Genomic DNA, 19,483 nt, shown 5'->3' with positions numbered 1-19,483 from the left:
CCCCCCCTCTTGTTTACCCCTACGTGTACAGTAGACCCTCGTTTTACGCCACGGAAATGCCGCGTAAATCAAAACCGCTTAAATTAAGACTTAATAACAGTGTTATAATAGGGGTTACGTTCCGTAGATTTAAAAAAAAAAAAACTAAATATATTGTTACAAATTCTGTAAATAGTATTTATTTTTATGATTAACTAGCTGTACCCGACGCGCGTTGCTACGCCAACAAAAAAAAAACATCATTATACTGATTTTCATGACAATCGGTTGAACGGGGCAGAAGTTGCTACTCTGCAGTGCCACCTGGTGGCGAGTGGCTTCAATGAGCATATTATGCACCTTCTCCGTGGAAAAATACACATATATAGCAATTTTCATAATAATCGGTCCAAGTATCCAGTGAAGCCGTCAAATTTTGTACTCGCGCAGTTTGCAAGATCAATCCATCGCTAAAAATATCAAATAGAAAAAGTTTCAAATCCCCCCGTTGCATGAAAAGCCATAAAACAATAAAGAAAGAATTTATTTGTTCAAGCTCAAGAAAATGGCAACAGCTAACTTCTTATCATATAATTTCTGCAGCCGATCATTTTATTCGTATTTATCCAATGGATTGTGACTTAAATTGGAATAAAAAAGGAACTATCGACCGCGGATTTTTTTTCGAACTGGTCTATAAACATTCCCAGTACCAAAAATAACAAACGGTGAAAGTTTCAGCCAAATCTGCCGGGTAGTTTTTGAGTTTATGGATGACATACAGACAAACATTCATTTATATATATATATATATATAATACGTAATCTAGCTAAATTTGGCGTTTATTCCATTATCTTTCATCTAAAATTGTCTTAGTAACGTCACGGAATGAGCTTTGGAACCAATCGCAAGAAAAGTATCCAGTGGCTCAAACTCGCTGGTGAGCACGTCAAAATGCAGTTTATCACTTGTTATCTGCCATTTCAGGAGTTAGGATTTTGAAGGAGGGGAAAACTTGATCTGTTTTCAATGCTGCATCCGCGTAAAATCAAAACGTAAAATAAAAGTCAAACCTTAAACCGCGTATAATCGAAACCGCGTAACACGAAGGTCTACCGTAGTTTAAACAGAAACATAATTGCAAAATATAGATTTTAAGCCCTAGCCTTTAAGTTTTACCACAGGAAAGCCAAGATAAGTACCGCTAGTCATTCATATAATTAATGACTTTGTTATATTTAATTTTACTTTCTCCAAATGAGTGAATGTCGTATCAAAATGTATGTCATAGAAGTCCATAAACATAAAAAAATCAATAATTGATCAATTAAAAAAAAAAAAAAATTTAATTTTACTTTCAAACTTATACATTCCTTTTTTTTTATCAACATAACAGGATTTTTTTTTTTTAAATCTCAAATAAAGATTTAAAACAAACAGGTACACCAACACTGCAAACAATAGATATACTCTTGTACTAAAATAATTGATGTCATAGAAACCAGGTAAGAAATTAAAAGAAAAATCAATAACGTAAAAGTGAGAATTTGCACTAAAATCGCAGACACAAGTTTTGAAGTAACACAGAACCCCTTTATCAAACACAAAAAATTGAGTTTAAAAAAAAAGAGCTTTCGTTACATATCTCTACATCTATAAAGTTATTTAAATTTTTAGTTATTTGCTAAACATCCTTACATTCATAAGCTTGTATATTTTGCATTAAAAAAGCAATCAAAATATAAAATAATCCACCAAATAAATAAAACATAAAATGCTTCATTAAAACACAAAATTGTCTGTGAAATAAATACAATTATTAAATCTGGTTATTTGCCAAAAGTCGACGTGTCAAATTTAACCATTTTCTATTTCACCGATCTTTATGTGTGTTTAGAGTGGTATTTTTCTTTGCCAGAATTGGATATGTCTAAAAAATATGAGATGTTTACCAAAACATGATATATCAGTTAACCCCTTGTTCAGGATTGAATTTTAAAAATCAAATCATAATGTGAGTTACGGTAATGTCTGATAAGATTTCATCAAAAAATAATAAAAATCGAGTGATTAATGAATAAAATAAAATTGGCAGGATGACCTTTGATTTTGTTTTTACTCTTTCGAAAAGTTAATAAATTTGACAAATCAACTTTTGGTGAACAGTCAGAGAAATGTTCTATTCAAGTCTAAAACAAAAGGAAAAGGAGCAAACATGGTAGCAACATAAACACCCCCCCCCCCCCTCAATTTAGGCATGAAATAAGTCAGCAATTGCCACTGTGATGATAGCTATGCACATGTTGCTCAATCTGTTTGCATTGGTTGTGATTTTTATGCATCTATTGCACTCTGTTCTTGAAAACTTTAAATTTTGGCTTTTAATTGTGATCAGGGCTTACTTTGCATAGGGGCTGGGCGCCTGAATTTCTTTTCAGTTTTATACAAAAATGTTAACATTTTATGCGAAATTCAACCATTATATGCATAAATGAGAAATATGCATAAAAATAAGTTGTGAGAATAATTGGGCTCCTGCACTTTTTTTGGTAGAAATTAAATTTTGGTTCAAATATATAGAAGCAATATGAATTATAATGGGCAGCATTAAATTTCTAAAAAGTTTTTTTTTTATTTAAATATAATGACTTGTCAGTGTTGCGAGTGTGACTGTACGGTCACACCTACAACCTTTTCATGTCACGTCACAATTTAATGATTGTGACATATTCGAATATAAGGAAATATTATGTGTCATAATAAGTACGAACCTTCTAAAAAGTTTTCTTATACATATAATGAGCTGTACGTGATGCGTGTGTGACAGTGGCACACACAGGAATTTCTCAAAATGGGGAGGGGGGTCCAGGATCGAAGGTCCACTTTTCTAATAGTTAAACGTAAAAACAGTGAAGCAAAATCGCCATTCTAGAACAAGTTAAACAGTTAATACCAACAGTTAATAACAGTTAAAACCAAAGATTGAAATCCTGAGAATTAAGTGCAAGTATTATATAGTCGGACCTGGTTTTATGGAATTTTTAGTTTATTATTCGGTTAATAGGGCAAAAACCCCTATTAAACGGAATAATAAACTCCAAATTAACAAATTACTTTAACAGCCAAAAAAAAAAAAAAAAAAATCTGTTTGGTTGATTTGAATTAGGATTGTTTTCCTATCTTAAATCATATTGTCTGAAGCAGAAAAAGACTTTTCTTGGAATCAGCAATTTTTTACCAGCGAAGGGACAACCAACGCATAGGGATAGTGATTCTGATGCAGAAAGCGATAATAAATTTCCCATTAAAACTTACTTTTTCAAATGCTTTACCTGGCCTGGAAACCTGAAAACTGTAAAAACACGTCATGCAGCAGGCTGCAAATGACACAGTATTTTCTTCTCTCCATAAAGTCGAAAGAGAACTATTTCGAGTCGAGTATGAAGGAAATTGTCAAACATCCATTACTCAGTAGTTTAAAATTTCAAACTAAGTGATAAGTCGTGGAATGCTGAATAAAAAGTGTACATTTTCTAATTATGGATATTTTTGTTCAGTTGATTTTTCGGGGTTTATGATAAGGTAAGTAAAAAAAAAATTCACAACCCGATATTACGAATGACCCCTGATTAAACATATAAAAGTTTCGTGACTGTAGTCACAACATGTCAAAGAGTCTTCAAATGGCTAGAATTGTTTTAGCCTGAGGTAAAACTACTGAGGTCAACGGTAAGGTCTGAAGGATCAAAAAACCGTTGGCCTATCCCCCCCCCCATATCTTAATTAGGCTCTGATCACACCCCTACAAATAGATTGAGCAAGATACAGCACATTAGATTAAAAATACACCTAACTGGCGTGAAAATGATTGTAGCATTAACAGTATAAAAATGAATACTTATACTAATTTGCACCAGTTCTTGCTCTTTCTAAATGTATAAATATATTAATTTCAGTAAAACAGTAATAAATGCAATTTAATTTAAGGCCTCTTTTTGACAAGATTTCAACTTGGACCCAAGAAAATTCAAACAGAGCAGGTGCTGAACATATTTTTTGATTACAATAATAAGTAATCACTTGAATAAGCAGATTGCTATCAGTAAAAAAAAAGGAAACGCATACAAACAGCAGTATAGGGCTACCAAATGTGGAATGTAGGACATATCTTATAATTTACCATTTTATCCTTCTTCCTACCACCTGTGGAAGAAAAACAAAAATGTTGTGTAACAAACTGTTTATAAAGCAGCACCAGTTTACATGCTCTCACAGAATGCAGATAAGTTTACAATATTTTAACAGATTACTCAAGTCAAGTTTTATTACTTTGCCTCAGGGTTTGCCAATATATATCTATCACTATATATATCAGATATTTATTTAGAAAATATCATGATATTTTGGTATTTTTGATATTTATTTTTCCAACTACGGTATTTTCAATATAAAAATTATATTAATCATAGTAATATTGCTCATTTATTATTAAAAATAAACCAAAAAGTAATGTACTATTTTTTTATTATGTATTAATACATCATTAATATAAAAAATAATATAATATTCTTTTTTTATTTTATATTCATAAAATTAGAAGTGATGCAACAATTTTGATTCATATTAAAAGCACCTAATTAAATATTAAACATTGGTTGGAAAAAAAGAAAATTTTTATGACTATGCTCCTGACTATTATTGCATATTGTTTATTTCTGAATCATATAAACTGTAAAAGAAGCTAACAGAAGACAAATGAGTACAACAGCTAATGCTAAATGAACTCTATTAAAATTGACAAAAATGTAAAATGAAATATTAGATATGAATAATAAAAGAGACCTTAATTTTAAGTCTACATATTAGAATAATAATTAAAGACTGATTTGAGGATACATTTACTATTTTGAACACATTAGTTAGTGCCAATTGAAAATATCGGATATATAACAAAATATCTGATGCATATCAAAATATGGGATATTTTCGATGTTTTCGAAAAATAAATTCGATATTTTCGAAAATATCATGATATTTTCGAACCCTGTTTTGCCTCCATAGCTGCTTTTATATAATTTTGTTACTTTACAGACAGATAATTAATATTTAAGAATAAAATTCAAAATAGATATGATTTTAATTATTTTTTAAAATTACTCTACTATAAATTAATTCAAATGCAATTAAATAGAAAAACTTATTTTTCTGAAAAGTATTTATTGCTTTTCTCGGTTACATAAATGTTTTAAATTTCATATTTCGAACACTTGGTAACCTTCAATGTAAAATAAAAGAGCCTATAAATAAAACAAGCACTCTCAGCTATTTGTGTTACACACCAAGACATATTGGCATTAATTGTATACAGTATAGGCAAATAATATACCATTGTGGCATTTACTATGAATGGGAAAGTGTTAAGTACCAGCTTTTTCATTTTTCAAAACCTTGCCGTTTCCGAGGTTTATCACTGTCTTCTTTGACTAACGCTTTGAAATTAATAATAAATGACAAAATATTTTCTTAAAAATCAATATAAGACCAAGGGTACCTCAGAGGATCGTTTGGTCATTTTTGAGGTACCTCAAAAATGACCAAACGATCAAAAAAAATTTTATTGCTTATTTCGAAACTAAACACTAGTCCAAACACAGAGGAAAAGTTTCATTGCTTTAGTTCAAATATTTAAAAAAATTATGAATGGTTTTAGGTCATGCTCGCTATGTGTTCTTATGCAAAAAGAAAACTTTAAATTGATTTTTCTCGATGATCGTTTTTTTTGTGTTTTCGTGTCATAAGAATCCTTAAGGATTTTTTTCTATTAAAGATACAGCTTTAAAGTAATACTTTTTGCAATTAAGATAATATATTTAACAAAACTGTGCATTGGATAAGCATTTCATAAATTATTCAAATGTTTAGAGCATGTTATACCTTTAAAAACCAATTTTTTTTTGAAAAAAATTACGATTTTTTCCGTAATTGATCACAGAAAATTTTCTAGTAAACACAAAAGCAAATGAATGTACAGATTTTTAGAGATGATGATTGTGATCGTTTAGCAAAAAGATTTTTTTATATTAGTTTAATAACAAAAAAGCCTTAAAGATTTTAAAAAATTGAATTTTTTCTAAATGTTTTGAAATTTTTAAAAAAATAAGCAATATTTGAAATTTTTAAAAAAAAATTATTGATTACAAAGTAAGCATGTTATGGTTTCAACAAAAAATAGAATTTATTTAAATTAAAAAAAAAAAATTGCTTGAAAGGTACTATGACCCTTAAGCAAAGAAAGTCAAACTTCTGGTCATAGAATGAGTTATAATTCCAAAAATAAGGCAATCGATAAACGTGCAAAATTAAATAAAGTCATTCACTAAAAATCACATCTATACAAAACATTGAGATTGATATCAATGGTAAAGCTATTTAAGGCAGCTATAAAACTGTAGCACTGCAGTTTGTTGAGCCCCTCGTAAGACTCCGTGTCAAAAAAAAAAAAAAAAGAAAACAAGCAGTAAGTTAAGTTTTTATAAAACTTATTTAACAGTTTGAGCCCAAGATAGCTCAATGGATTATGTACTTTTAACAAATATTTTCAAATGTAATGGTAGAATTACGGTAACCGGGTCGCGTTGGAGGATTTTTTCAAAAAACAGCCAAAGTTGGCACCTACGACTCAATGTTAGCATAGTACTTCAATGTAAACAAAGGAAATTCACCAATAAGAATAGATTCAAAGAAAATGGGCGGAGGTAATAATGACCCAAACTATCACCTTGGTAACAAAGAGTCTGTTAACTTTCTTTCTCTGATCGTAACCGCAAAGAAAAAAAATATTCAAATTCTTTTTCCTCTTTTAAATGATGATAATGTAACAAAATATACAAAGAAACATATTATTAAACCTAATTTATGAAATCATAGAGTACAGCTGGCATTTTTTAAAGAGAGAAAGCAATTAAATACTTGAAAGAAAAAAAAGGGTGGGGGAGTGGATATTTGGAACAGATAATTGATAGTTTTCAAAAACATGTAATGCAAAAAAAAAAAAAAAACTTTAAGCTGTTTTTGGCTAGCGTGCATATTTTATTCGAACAAAATACATAACTAGCAATGAGCGAAATGAGCAAATAGCAAACGAAACATTATTATGTAATATTAACATTGTATTAAAATTCAAAAAAATTGCTAAATAAATCAAAAAATACTACAAGCTCTGTTAAAATGTAAAATAACATTCTAATTAAATGATTCAACAACTCCATTAAAATTTAAATTACTCTACCAAAACACATTTGAAACAAATTCTAAAGAACAAAAAAATGTAAAATAAATTCTAACAAAATTTAAAACATTAAAAGTTGGATTGAAAACGACATTAAAGTATGAAATAAATTGTCAAGTAAACAGAAAACGCCATTAAGTACAGTTGAAGTGTAACAGTAAAACGAAAAAAATCTATTAGATAAATTAAACTACACGAAAAGATCCAGTCAGAGAACGTTATCATAACTGCAAATTTTAATTTTACCTTATTGAATAATTACAATAATTAATAAATTTTAAATTAAAGATGGAACAATAAAACATGAAGGAAAGTACTTACTGCGAGAAAAATCTTAAAAAAAGTATCCAAAAGATAAGAATGACTAATTTTTAAATCAACAACTCAAAATAGTTAAGAGTGAAAAACATTCCACGATGTAAAATTTATAAAATGTTTCGACAATCTAAAAATTGAAAAAATACAGTTTACGTTGCCAATTTTCAGAAAAAAAAATCAACTTTCAGAAATTTAAAAATATAATTCTATGGAATTAAAAAAAAAAGATTCATAGACAAATCAATTTCAGTTTTGTGTATCGCCGATTGGCCAAACGAATAGCGAATTAGCTTTGTTGTAGGGTTGCTAATATTGCTCTGTCGCCAATTGAGGTAGCGGGTTGCCAGAATGTAACATTTATCACCGCGACCTGGTTACCGTAATTCTATCAATGTAATCAACATCAAAGCTGCATATAGCATACTATCATGGCTCAAAATTAACATCTTGGTCTGCTGGTCTAGGACCAGTAAAATATCCATAGGACCAGAAGAATATAAATTTTAGAGGTCCATGGACCAGTTATGTTTTATAACTGTTTTCTTTTTAAAAATTATAAGCATTTTAATTGTTTTAGTCTGTTAAAAGTCTTGACTAACAATGTACAGGTTTTCTTTGCCAGAAAAGATAGGCTTGAAAATTTCTAAGCCATTATAATGTTATGTTTTTATCTCTTGATTTTTTTTAAAAAAAATTTTGTCGTTTGAAAATAACTAATTCCCTCCGTATATCATGTCCTTTAATTTTTTATTGTTTGAATCTAGGACATGATAATTGACCACTAAATGTAAAATTTAGATTCACCAGGGACATTTAGTAGTTACTGGTCCATTGGACCAGTGAATTGCTTATTTTCTACCCTTAATACCATGATACTATAGTCAAATGATATTTGTTTAAAATTGCAGAAAGAAATTGCAGTCATTGTACACACATGCATAACAATTTTCGTTCAGAAACACACCGACAGTTGTAAAAGTTTCGAAAAAGTGTCTATAATTTGTTTCTTATTGATTGCATGCATCAATATCGAAAATGCCCGTCAAAAACGAAAGTTCAGAACAGGGTTGGGTTTTTTGCCGGCAAAAAGGTATTTTTGCCAGGACAGTGGAAAAAACCATGGCAAAAATGGAAAAAAACGGCAAAAATGGAAAAAACGGCAAAAATGGAAAAAACGGCAAAAACCTAATTCCAAATAAAGTAGCATTAGTGTTAATCAAGAAATATTGACAATATAATATAAATAATGCACTTTAATATTTTAGTTATGTCTCTCCATGTTGCTTCTAATTTATAAGGTGAAAAATAAATAAGTAACAAATGTTGGGATTGCAAAACTTAAGATTTTAAATGTTTGCTAAAACAATTTTTTCAGAATGATCCAACTTTTATTTCTTTTATTTTATAGTTGCATCTTGATTAAGTATATACTTTATACAGATATTTAGTATTCTGTAAAAAATGTTATAATAAACAAGCTAATTAGATTTTCATTGTAAGTTAATTATTTGTCTTAGATGTTACAAACTGAAATTTCATGTTAATGTTTAAAAATTTAAAAGTAAAAATGCTCCATAACTCTAAAAGTAAGTTAAACCTTAAATTTTTTTTAAACTATAAAATTAATTAAATTAAAATTTTATCAAAATCTTTTCATGCTTTTACTTTTATATAAAAAGGAAAAAAAAACTGTCCGTAAGTTGTTAACACAAAATAAAATTTTGCCACTTTGGCAAAAACTGGCAAAAACCTATTTGCCGGGTGGTAAAAACCGTGGTTTTTTCCGCCCCCGGCAAAAACTTGCTAACCCTGGTTCAGAAAAATGACTTATTTTTTTATAAATCATGATACATTACTTTTTGTTTCTTATTGATGGCATGTACAAACCCTCATTTAAAATTAAAGAGAGTCAAAAACTTTTGGTTTTTTGCTCCATAAATTAGAGATGTCAGGAACTTGGCTTCTTTGTCCCATAAAAGTTTAATAACAAACACAACTTGTATTTTAGAAACAGTTGTGATACAGTTATTTTCGTTTCTTATAGACTGCATGCAATCAACTAAAATACACACTTCTCACTAGAAACTGAAGAAAGAACATGCAGAAGACACTTTTGCTTCATAAAACACACGGGCAGACAGTAATCGAAATTTCTTTTTTTGCTCCATGAACCTGAGATTATGAGATTCGAATATACAGCAGCCCCTCATTATATTGCCCTCGTTGAGCGACAACAAAAAAGCACTATATCCAAAAACGCACCGTAACCAGTCATAATTAGCAACGATTGAACTATCGTACAACTCTATGAAACGTTCACCAACAAAAAGATTTTATCGCCATATTAGGACGATTTTTTTTAAAATGAGAACAAAAAAAATTAGCTTACTAATTGCTATTTTAAAATAAATAAAATTAAAAAGAAATATTTAAAATATTTCTTATTTTTTATGGTAGTAACAAATAGAAAGTTTCAGCTTGCACTGCAATGGATTTGATGTAAGGTAAACATACTAGTTTTGATCATCCATTTAGAAAAGAAAAAAATACTTCATATGTGAAACATTCAGGGTTTGCCGATATGCATCAGTCGATATATATTACGATATGTATCCGATATTTATTTTGAAAATATCATGACATTCTCAATATTTATTTTTTCAACTGTCGTATTTTCAATGTAAAAATTATATTAATCATACGTAATAATGTTCATTTATGATTAAAAATAAGCAAAAAGTTATGTACTATATTTTTGTGATGTATTAATTCATCATTAATATAACAAACTAATCTAATATTCCTTTTTATTTTATATTCCTAAAATCCTAATCCAATTTTATTTCATATTAAAAGTGCCTAATTAAATATTAAACGTTAGTCAGAAAAAAAAGAAAATGTCTAATAACTGTGCACCGACTAATGCATTTGTTATTTTTAAATCATATACAGTACAACCTTGATATCTCAAATCTCTCGGGACGGGGAAAAATTTCGAGATATCGACTTTTCGAGTTATCAAGTTTTTAAAAAAATTACACTTAGTAACTCTCACATTTACACAGACGTACGCTATATGCATTTATATATGCACTATGGGACCACTTCGAATTAAGATCAATAAAGTAGTCTTCAATATTTCACTAGATTTGAAATTTTCTAACTGCCGAAATTGCACAGGATGAGATTTTAAAATGAACACCAATTTCAACTTTGTTTTTTCACCTAAAAATTAAAAAATTCTAATTTTATCTTTACCCAGTAACCTCACATTCAAAAAGTTCTCAGCAGCCATTTTGTAGGAGTTAAAAAAGCTGAATGATGAAACTGAGGAACGCATTTTCCGTTTTCGCTCGAAAACTGACGGACGAAAAATCGAACCCCTTTCCTCAAAGTGGACAACATGTTCGAGAGAAATGCACAAAGATTCTAAACTCTGGGGCACCTCTCTCATTGCACCCCCTTCATGCCAATACTCCTCTATTATCTTGCCCCATCCCCTATTCACAAAATTTCCATGAAAAGGGATAAAAAAAGTTAAGCAATTGTCTCTGGAACTGGTTTTACTACAAAAATTGCCAAAGCAAAACGACAATTGAAACTTGCTTCTGTGCAAAAATTTCGACATATCAAGGGTTTCGAAAAATAAATTTTGAGATAACTATGGAAATACATAGGGGTTTTTATAAAAAATGCTAGGGAAAATTTTTGCTTCGAGACATCAAGGGTTTCGAGATAAGGAGGTTCGAGATATCAAGGCTTGACTCTAACTGTGTAAAAGTAGCTAACAGAAGAAAAATGAGTAAAACAGCTAACGCTAAAGATGATAAAAATGTAAAATGAAATATCAAATATAAATAATGAAAGAAATCTTAATTTTAAGTGTGCAAATTGTAATAATAATAATGAGAGTGATTTAAGGATGCATTCACTATTTTGATGTTTTTAGATTGAGCTGCTTGAAAATATCGGATATGTATCAAAATATCCGACATAATCAAAATATCGGATATTTTTGAAAACATCATGAAATTTAAAACCCTGGAAACATAACATTTGATTTTCTGTGATATTAAATGTAAAGCAAGTCGAAATGTTTTTTTTAAATGTAACTTCTCGAGAGAGAGAGGAAAAGCATATTTCCGAACGAGAGATATGACGAGGGGTTACCGTATTTTCTCGTTCAATGAGAGTTCAAAAACCATATCTATAACTGTTCATAAATTATGGCACATTTCGACCGGAGCGAGAGGACGGCATCGGTTTCACGCTGCACACATTCGCGTTGGATTTCGTCGAGAGCTTCTCGCGAGCCTTCGGCTGATCTTCCTGGCCGCAGTCGTTCGAGAGCAACTGATCCCAGTCGTTGACCTCCGAGAACAGTTCGAACAGGTCGTCGTCGTTCTCCGATTCGTTACCGGATTCCACTTCCACCTTGACCTCCCGTTCTTTGAAATGCAGTTCGTGTTCCCCAGGCAAGTTCTTTTCGGCAGCGGAGGTCCGATGACCTTCTCGCACCGGATTCACGCAGGCCACATTGGACCTGACTTCGGAGATTCGAGGTACTTCGACCTTCAAGGCGACATCGTACTCGGCGCCTTCGTATTCCACGCTCAGGGTTTCCGGGATTTGGACGTGGTCGAACAGCTTCATGTAGACCCTCCTCTCGCCGCTCAGGATGTGACAGTAGGTGGAATCCTCGGACAGGGTCGGACGGATGACGTTCGATTTGAAGATCCCGAAGGGGCTGAGCAGGGCTAGCACACGATCGTCGGGCACCATGGGGTCGATGTTCAAAACTAGGATGTGTGCCGCGGGTGGGTTTACGTATTCCGCGCTCGCGTGGTGACCCCGAAGTACGATCCCGGCGCCGATAACATAGTCGACGTATTTTTTCTCTTTCAAATAGAGTTTGATTTTGTTATCGCTCTTCACGATGCTGTGGATGTGGCTCGACCCGATGGCCGACGCCACTGCCTTCACGTAGTCCAGTAAATTCGCACACCCGGGAATCTCTTGCAGTACTACTGCGTGCTCGTTCGTGATACTTTGAAAAGTTGACATGATTTTTATCGGCACACTTCGCGAAGCGAAAAACTTGGTGAAAGTATAATAAATGCTCTAGCATACTGTTAATAACGAGAGAAATAAAAGCAACTGCATCATTTCAGAAGAAAGTAATGTTTGCACAGCATTATTTGACATAAAATGTAAAAAAAAAAACAAAACACTAATAACCAAAAGAGGCGCGGTAAATATTTTAAATCTACGCGAACCATTAGGGAACCAAACAGTCTTGTATTTCACTTCAAATCATATCAACGGACTAAGCATGGGTTGCGTTCGACGAGAGCGACAGGTTAGTTAATCACGTGACAACTAATAATCACGTGCTCCAATCAACTGCTTGGAATGGTAACCGGTTGATCATAGAACGCTGCGGTTCGTAACTGGTTACTTACCGGCGACCGGTGAGGTTCGTCGAACGCAACCATGGAGGATGGCGGAGAGGAGAAGAAAGGGAAAACGAAGTTCAACAAGCAGCCGAGTGACGCAAGTGTGCCAGGGTAAGATAGAGTCCCTACAGTACGCTAAGGCTAGAGTCCCTATATCAAAGCGTAGTTAGGGACTCTAGCTAAGGCTACTATATAGAAGATACTGGTAAATGATTATTACAACTACTTTGCTTAATATTAGCTGCTTTGCCCGGTCTACCTTGAAAATAAAAATTATATCAAGTGACGGTATAATCAACGATCAGGAGTAAAAAAAAATTAAAAAAAAAAACATCATGATTTTCTTTCGAAACAATGACGACAGATATTAAAAAGTTTTTAAGAAATTAAACCCAGACAGATGGATTTAAAATGCGTAACCATGGAAACACAAAATAAAATAAGTTTAAGAAATTAAAATGCGAAAGAAAATGGTTCACAGTTTGAATGGAATCGCGATTTCTTAAACTTGATTTAAAAAGGTTTGTAACTTTTTTTCCCTTTCGAGATAAAAACTTATTTTTTCGACCACAGATCGAGTTAGATCTGGAGTAAAAAAGGTCGCTTTTTCCAATGGCGTCAAAAAGAAAGCTGTGGGACAATTCCATCACTTTTCATTGATTTATTTAATGTAGAAAGAAGTACCCAAATTTCAGCTAAGCCTAAAAAAATTCGAGCTAAAAACGCAAACAACTCCCGCCAGAATAAAGTTAGAGCATTAGAACAAATTGCGTAAAACGCGGCAAATTCTATCCTTTCTAACGATATGTAATATTAACATGTGCAAGAAATTTTTCACCCCCATATTTGAGAATTTATGTGAAAATTGGACGTAAACTGAAATAAAAAGAGAACTATTCATCGAATTTTATTCGAACCGGTTTGCAAACCTTTTCAGGACTTAAAGGAACAAACTAAAAATTTCAGCGTAATCGGCCGGCTAGTTCTCGAGTTTTGCGAGTTCAAACACACAGACGCTTTTTGGGTACTTCATTTTATACTATGTAGAGATTAGAGTTCGTAATGAGGTTTGAAAGAAGGATAAAATTCGTGATGCAATTGCATCCCACATCGGTTGTGGGTATTTTCCACTAAATTCATTATAATAAATAGCGCTAACGAAACTAGCACAATTTAGTAATCACTTGATTTTATATGCATGATGCACATGCGTAGTGTTTATACAGCATTACATGAAACTGTTATCATTCTCTTGCAACATTTATGCAACAGAAAAAGGCATGTCTCACTCCCTCACTTTTTTTTCCCCCTCGGCAGGCGCGAAGCACCAGACATAACGGAATGAGGTCGTTTCCAAAATTTTAAAAGTATTTTTTTTCTGAAAGAGCATGCTTAAAAACATAGAATCTGACCATTTTTTTAAATATAATTAGTTCAAGTTTAATATTAAAAAAAATAATAATTTGAATTTTGACATCTTGAATTCAAATTATGTTTTTCGCAATCACGAGTGTGTATATGTAGGCGTGTATGTTTGTGTGTAGGGGGTATGTGTATGTGTTGTGTCTGTGTGCTGGCAAGTGTGTGGGTAGTTGTGTGTATGAATGTGTGTGTGGGGAGGGGGTATGTGTATGTGTGTGTAGGCATATGTGTTTGTGTCTGTGTGCATTCATGAATGTGTGGGCAGTTGTGTGTGTAGTTGTGTATGTATGCGCGTGTGTGTAGGACATGGATGCAACATGGAGACGGCTTTCGCTATAGGAGCAGCGTCGTGAGGAACCGGCCGACGGTGATGGTGCGGAGGGTGGCGGTAGAAAAATAAAATGATAGGACACCAAAAACAGTCAAGTGAAAGCAATAAGCAATCGTGATTGTTCAAAAAAAAAAATAATTTAATTGGTGCGCTTTCATTGTTTACGCTTCTCCTTCTGCGGATCATAAAGGCCACGCCTTGTTTTAAAAATCGGACATAAGTATTTTCTGGATCCATGTTTTTCTTTTCCTTATTCTATCAATTTCAGTGACTAAAAGTAGCACTTGTGACTGAAGGAAAGAACCCCATTGCGACTGTTGATTTCACTTTCGAAGTTCTCTTTAAACAATAACAATTTTAAGGGACTAAAGTCAAAATTTTAATGATGATTTTCAGGGACTGTTGTCATTAATCGAATGGGAAATTTGCCAGTTTGTTGAATAGAGTCACTTGAAAAACTTTTATTTTCGAGGAAGACCCTGCAAAGCCTAACGGAGCAGCTAGTTATATATAAATTAAAGATGTCAAACAGAAACAGTGCTTATCATTTCCTTATAAGATCAATGAGGTTGTGCGTCCTCAGAAATAAATATAGACATTAATGCTTACAAGCTTTCAAGTTTTTTTTTCCGTGAAAAAAATACGTGAAATAAACCACAGGAAAAAATGCTCCCTGTTCCTCCAAATCAAACTAATGACTAATGAAATTGTTGAAAAACTAAAAAAAATTGGAGGGTGTGAGCTATCTTCTTTAAAAAGTGGTGTTCCTGCAGTCATATTTGGATTCAGGGTTTTTTTTCCCCCATAAGAATCAGCAAGAATAATGTTTGAAAGCAATCGAACAGTAGTGGAACCAAGCAAGGGCGCCCATTTGGGGGGGGGGGGGGGGGGGGGCCCTTTCTTTGAAATTAGAACCTCCTTGCTTTTAGTACTTTTTTTCTCTGCAAAAATGTAAAAATATTTCTTCTTCAGTAAATTAATGAATAAGTTTTTAAAAATGTCAAATATTAATAATTCTAATCTGTACTGAAATCGGTCTATATGGGGAAAATATCTGAGCCCCGCTGCTTAAAATTTTGCATATGGGCGCCCTTGGAACCAAGAGGGGGCACACTAAGGGGGCTATTGCCCCCTTGAGGTCTGAACTTACCCTAGGAAAAATCGAAACTTTAGAGATTTTTAATCCTGCTATACTTTTGCGATTTAAGTTTGTATATTATATGTAAATAAATATAATATAAAATAGCGCATTAATAAGGGGGGGGGGGGATAGGAGACTGTAGCCAATTCTCCCATTTTGTCAAAACATAAAACAGCTTAAATTGTGATCTGCAATGGAATGGAAAGGCTTGGGAGAAATAGTTTCGTTCTGCAATCGCGGTTTTTAATCTGAAAATTAACCAAGTCATATATATTTTACTTACGTTAGTTCCCAGTCTAAGGGGTCTATAGCGCTCGCCCCCCCCCCCCTCACGAGGTCAGAACTTACTCCAGATGCAACCGAAATTTCGAATATTCTAAATGCTTCAACACTTTAGCGAATTAAAATATGCATTACATTAAAAAAAATATAGAGGACGAGTGGGACTAGAAGTTCCGTTTTTCAAACAAGCTCATAATTTGTTATGGAAACTTAGTTCTGGGGAATTGCTTTTCTGAGATTAAAATACAGCAATATGATGTAACGACTGTTTTAAAAGTAGTGTTTCGTAAGATTTTTTCGTAATTAATTTAATAGTAAGTCGAAAGGGAACAACTTACCCGTGCTTTTTTTTATTTTTTATTATTATTATAGATAATTTTCTTTAGAAATGAAAAATTTCATTTTATCCTTGCATGACCATGCAAATATGCTAAAAATCTTTCAGTTAAATGGTGCGCGACTAATGGCGTTTCCATTAGTCAAAAGTACTACTTATAGTCACTGAAGTTCACAGAATGAGCAAAAAAAAAAAAAAGTACCTGGAGCGAGAGAAATCTTTTTATTTTTTCAAAACGTTTAACTTTTAATTAATTTTTTAAAATGTTCGATTTTTCAAACAAGGCGTCGTGGTCTTTATGACGTCACAAGTGATGAGCTTTGGCGCACTGAATGTTTACGCCTGTTGTCTATCGCGTTTCCAGGTTATGATAAGTCAGAAAGCGAATTAAATATTGCGCTCTGCGCTAATGGCATCAGTGAATGGCATTTCATCACTTGTGATGTCATGTGCAAAAGCGTAAAAAAGAAAACAAACTGCGTACCGATTAATATATATATATATTTTTAATATTAAACTTTGTCAAATTATTTTAAAAATGGTCATATCCTATGTTTTTAAACATGTTCTTTCAGAAAAAAAAAAATACTTTTAAAATTTCGGAAACGATTCCATTGTAGTTTTATGAGGATTTTATTTTTTAAGTATTTCTATGCTACAAATTCAAATATTAATATCTTAAGTTTTCGGCGTAAGTCGCCATATTTGGTTTTTCACAAGATGGAAGTACACAAGACTCTTTAAGTGCCTAAGTGCCCAAAAACGGAATGATGTTTATTGCAATGCAAACCATTGAAAATAACGCAAAATGTGATGCATACCCCCCCCCCCCCTCGTTTTTTTCTGCATGGTTCTTATGGGTCCTCCCGCTCCCCGAATAATTCTTAATCCTTGAAAAATGCAAAATTTTATATTCAGAATGTTACATTATCCTCATCGCTTAAGATGCTAATGTGCTAAAAACTGACTATTTCACCTGAATTGTAATTTTTTCGAAGATTTTTAATTATCTATAATTATTTTTATTCAATAAATTGAAAAATCTATTTATTATCTTACATTTTTTCGCGTGGTCGCCATGTTTGGTCACGCTCAAGATGGAAGTAGAAGAGATTATTAACTTCCTAAGTTTCCAAAAACAGAATTGAATGTTATCTCAATGCAAACTTTTGAAAATAACTGCAATAAATCATGTTTTTGTTAAAAATTGTTTTCTTGAAAAGAGAAATTTTGCATGTCTGCACAGCTGTATTTGACACTCGTTGCTGCGGAGATTTTACCATAAACTAAAACTATTTCATCTAAAATGCAGTTTCCTGCCGACTGGCATTTATTTATTTTTCACTTTTTTGAAACATAATTCAAAAACCTATTTTACCTGAAATTTTCTGTAAGAAAGTAAATAGGTACTGTTGAACAATTCTCCTTTAGAGTAGGCAAAGTTTTACTTATTTATTTTTTTATGAAAGAAGTAAAAACTGTCCCCCCCCCCTCATATTGCACTTCAAAACTCGGCGACAAAGGTGGCTACTAATAGTTTTTGGGGTGCAGTGGCCACTGGCCACTTAGAAAATTTCAGAGTCTTGACCTTTAACGTCCTGGTAAAATTTTAGTGCGCCTCTCACTAGAAAATTCACTCGTTTTCAAAAGAGGGAAGAAAGAAAATTTACCCCCATTTTGTTTCCTCTAAAATTGTGGTGCCCAGGTCCAGGGACCTGTAGGACCGTGTGTTAATCAGCTACTGATAACGAATAACTGACAATAAATTATTGCGTCGAGGGGAATGCTAAGATCTGTCGCTTGATCATGGCCCCTTGTCCAGTTATGCCCCCCTCCCCCCCAAAAAAAGAAAAGGGGGAAAAGGGGAAAAAAAAGAAAATGGGGGAAAAAGAGGGGGGGAGAGAAGAAAAGAAGGGGGACAAGAAGAAAAAAAAAACAAAACTGCTCACTAAAAAACAATTAATTCTATTTCAAGTGCTATAACAGTACATACTAAAAGAGTAAATTTTACTTAACTTTACCTTTTCTCCTATTTGGAGTCCCCTTCAAGGGCGCCAATATAGGGGGACAAGGGGGGCTCGAGCCCCCCCCCCCCAAGAAATTAGGACTTGCTTGTTTTTAATATTTTTTTCTTTGCAAAAATGTAAAAATATTTCTTTTCCAACCATTAAAGAATAAGTAATTAAAAATGTCCAATTTTAATGACCCTAACTGTCCTGAAATTGGTTTTCATGGGGAAACTGTTTACTTTCCTAAACAAACTAGAGATAGTGAGCACTTCTATATTTAGATGCAAGCCTGAAAATGCCAGGGGTGCCATCCCCTCCTCCCTAAGAGCAAAGATGCCCCCAGTGGCGTAGCTAGACCCGACTTTCGGGGAGGGGGGGTTACTTCTTTTATATCTATCTATATATATATATATATAATATGTATATATATATATATATAATCGCTTGGAATCTTTTCCTTTTCTTCTTTTTTTTTTTCTCTCTTCTCTCTTCTTTTTCTCTTTTTTTTTTTGAGACTAACATTTCGGGGGGGGGGGGTTTGTCCCCAAACCCCCCCCTTAGCTACGCCCCTGGATGCCCCCCCAAAAGCAAGAGCCCCAAAAGAAGCCTCGGTAAACAAGAGCCTCAGTAAATGTCAAGCTAAACCGTGGTTAAAATATCTGAGCTCTCCCCCCTTACAATTTTGCATATGGGCACCCACGGTCCCCCTCCCTCTTTTTTCATTACTTTTTTTTGCATCAGTGTTCCGTCCCCCCCCCCCCCTTCCAAAGCCTGGGCCCCTAGTATCCAACTAGGCTGACATGGTTTCTCGTCGGGCCTTTTGAACGTGACAATGAACAACTGTCTTGTCAACTAGATCCTTACCGACCGAGTTCATAACAGCGCTGTTTGCTTCTTTCCTAGGGGACACCATCCATTC

Source organism: Uloborus diversus, chromosome 2 (genome assembly GCF_026930045.1).
Source record: "Uloborus diversus isolate 005 chromosome 2, Udiv.v.3.1, whole genome shotgun sequence".
Lineage (NCBI taxonomy): Eukaryota > Metazoa > Arthropoda > Arachnida > Araneae > Uloboridae > Uloborus > Uloborus diversus.
Note: the sequence above shows the minus strand (reverse complement) of the source record.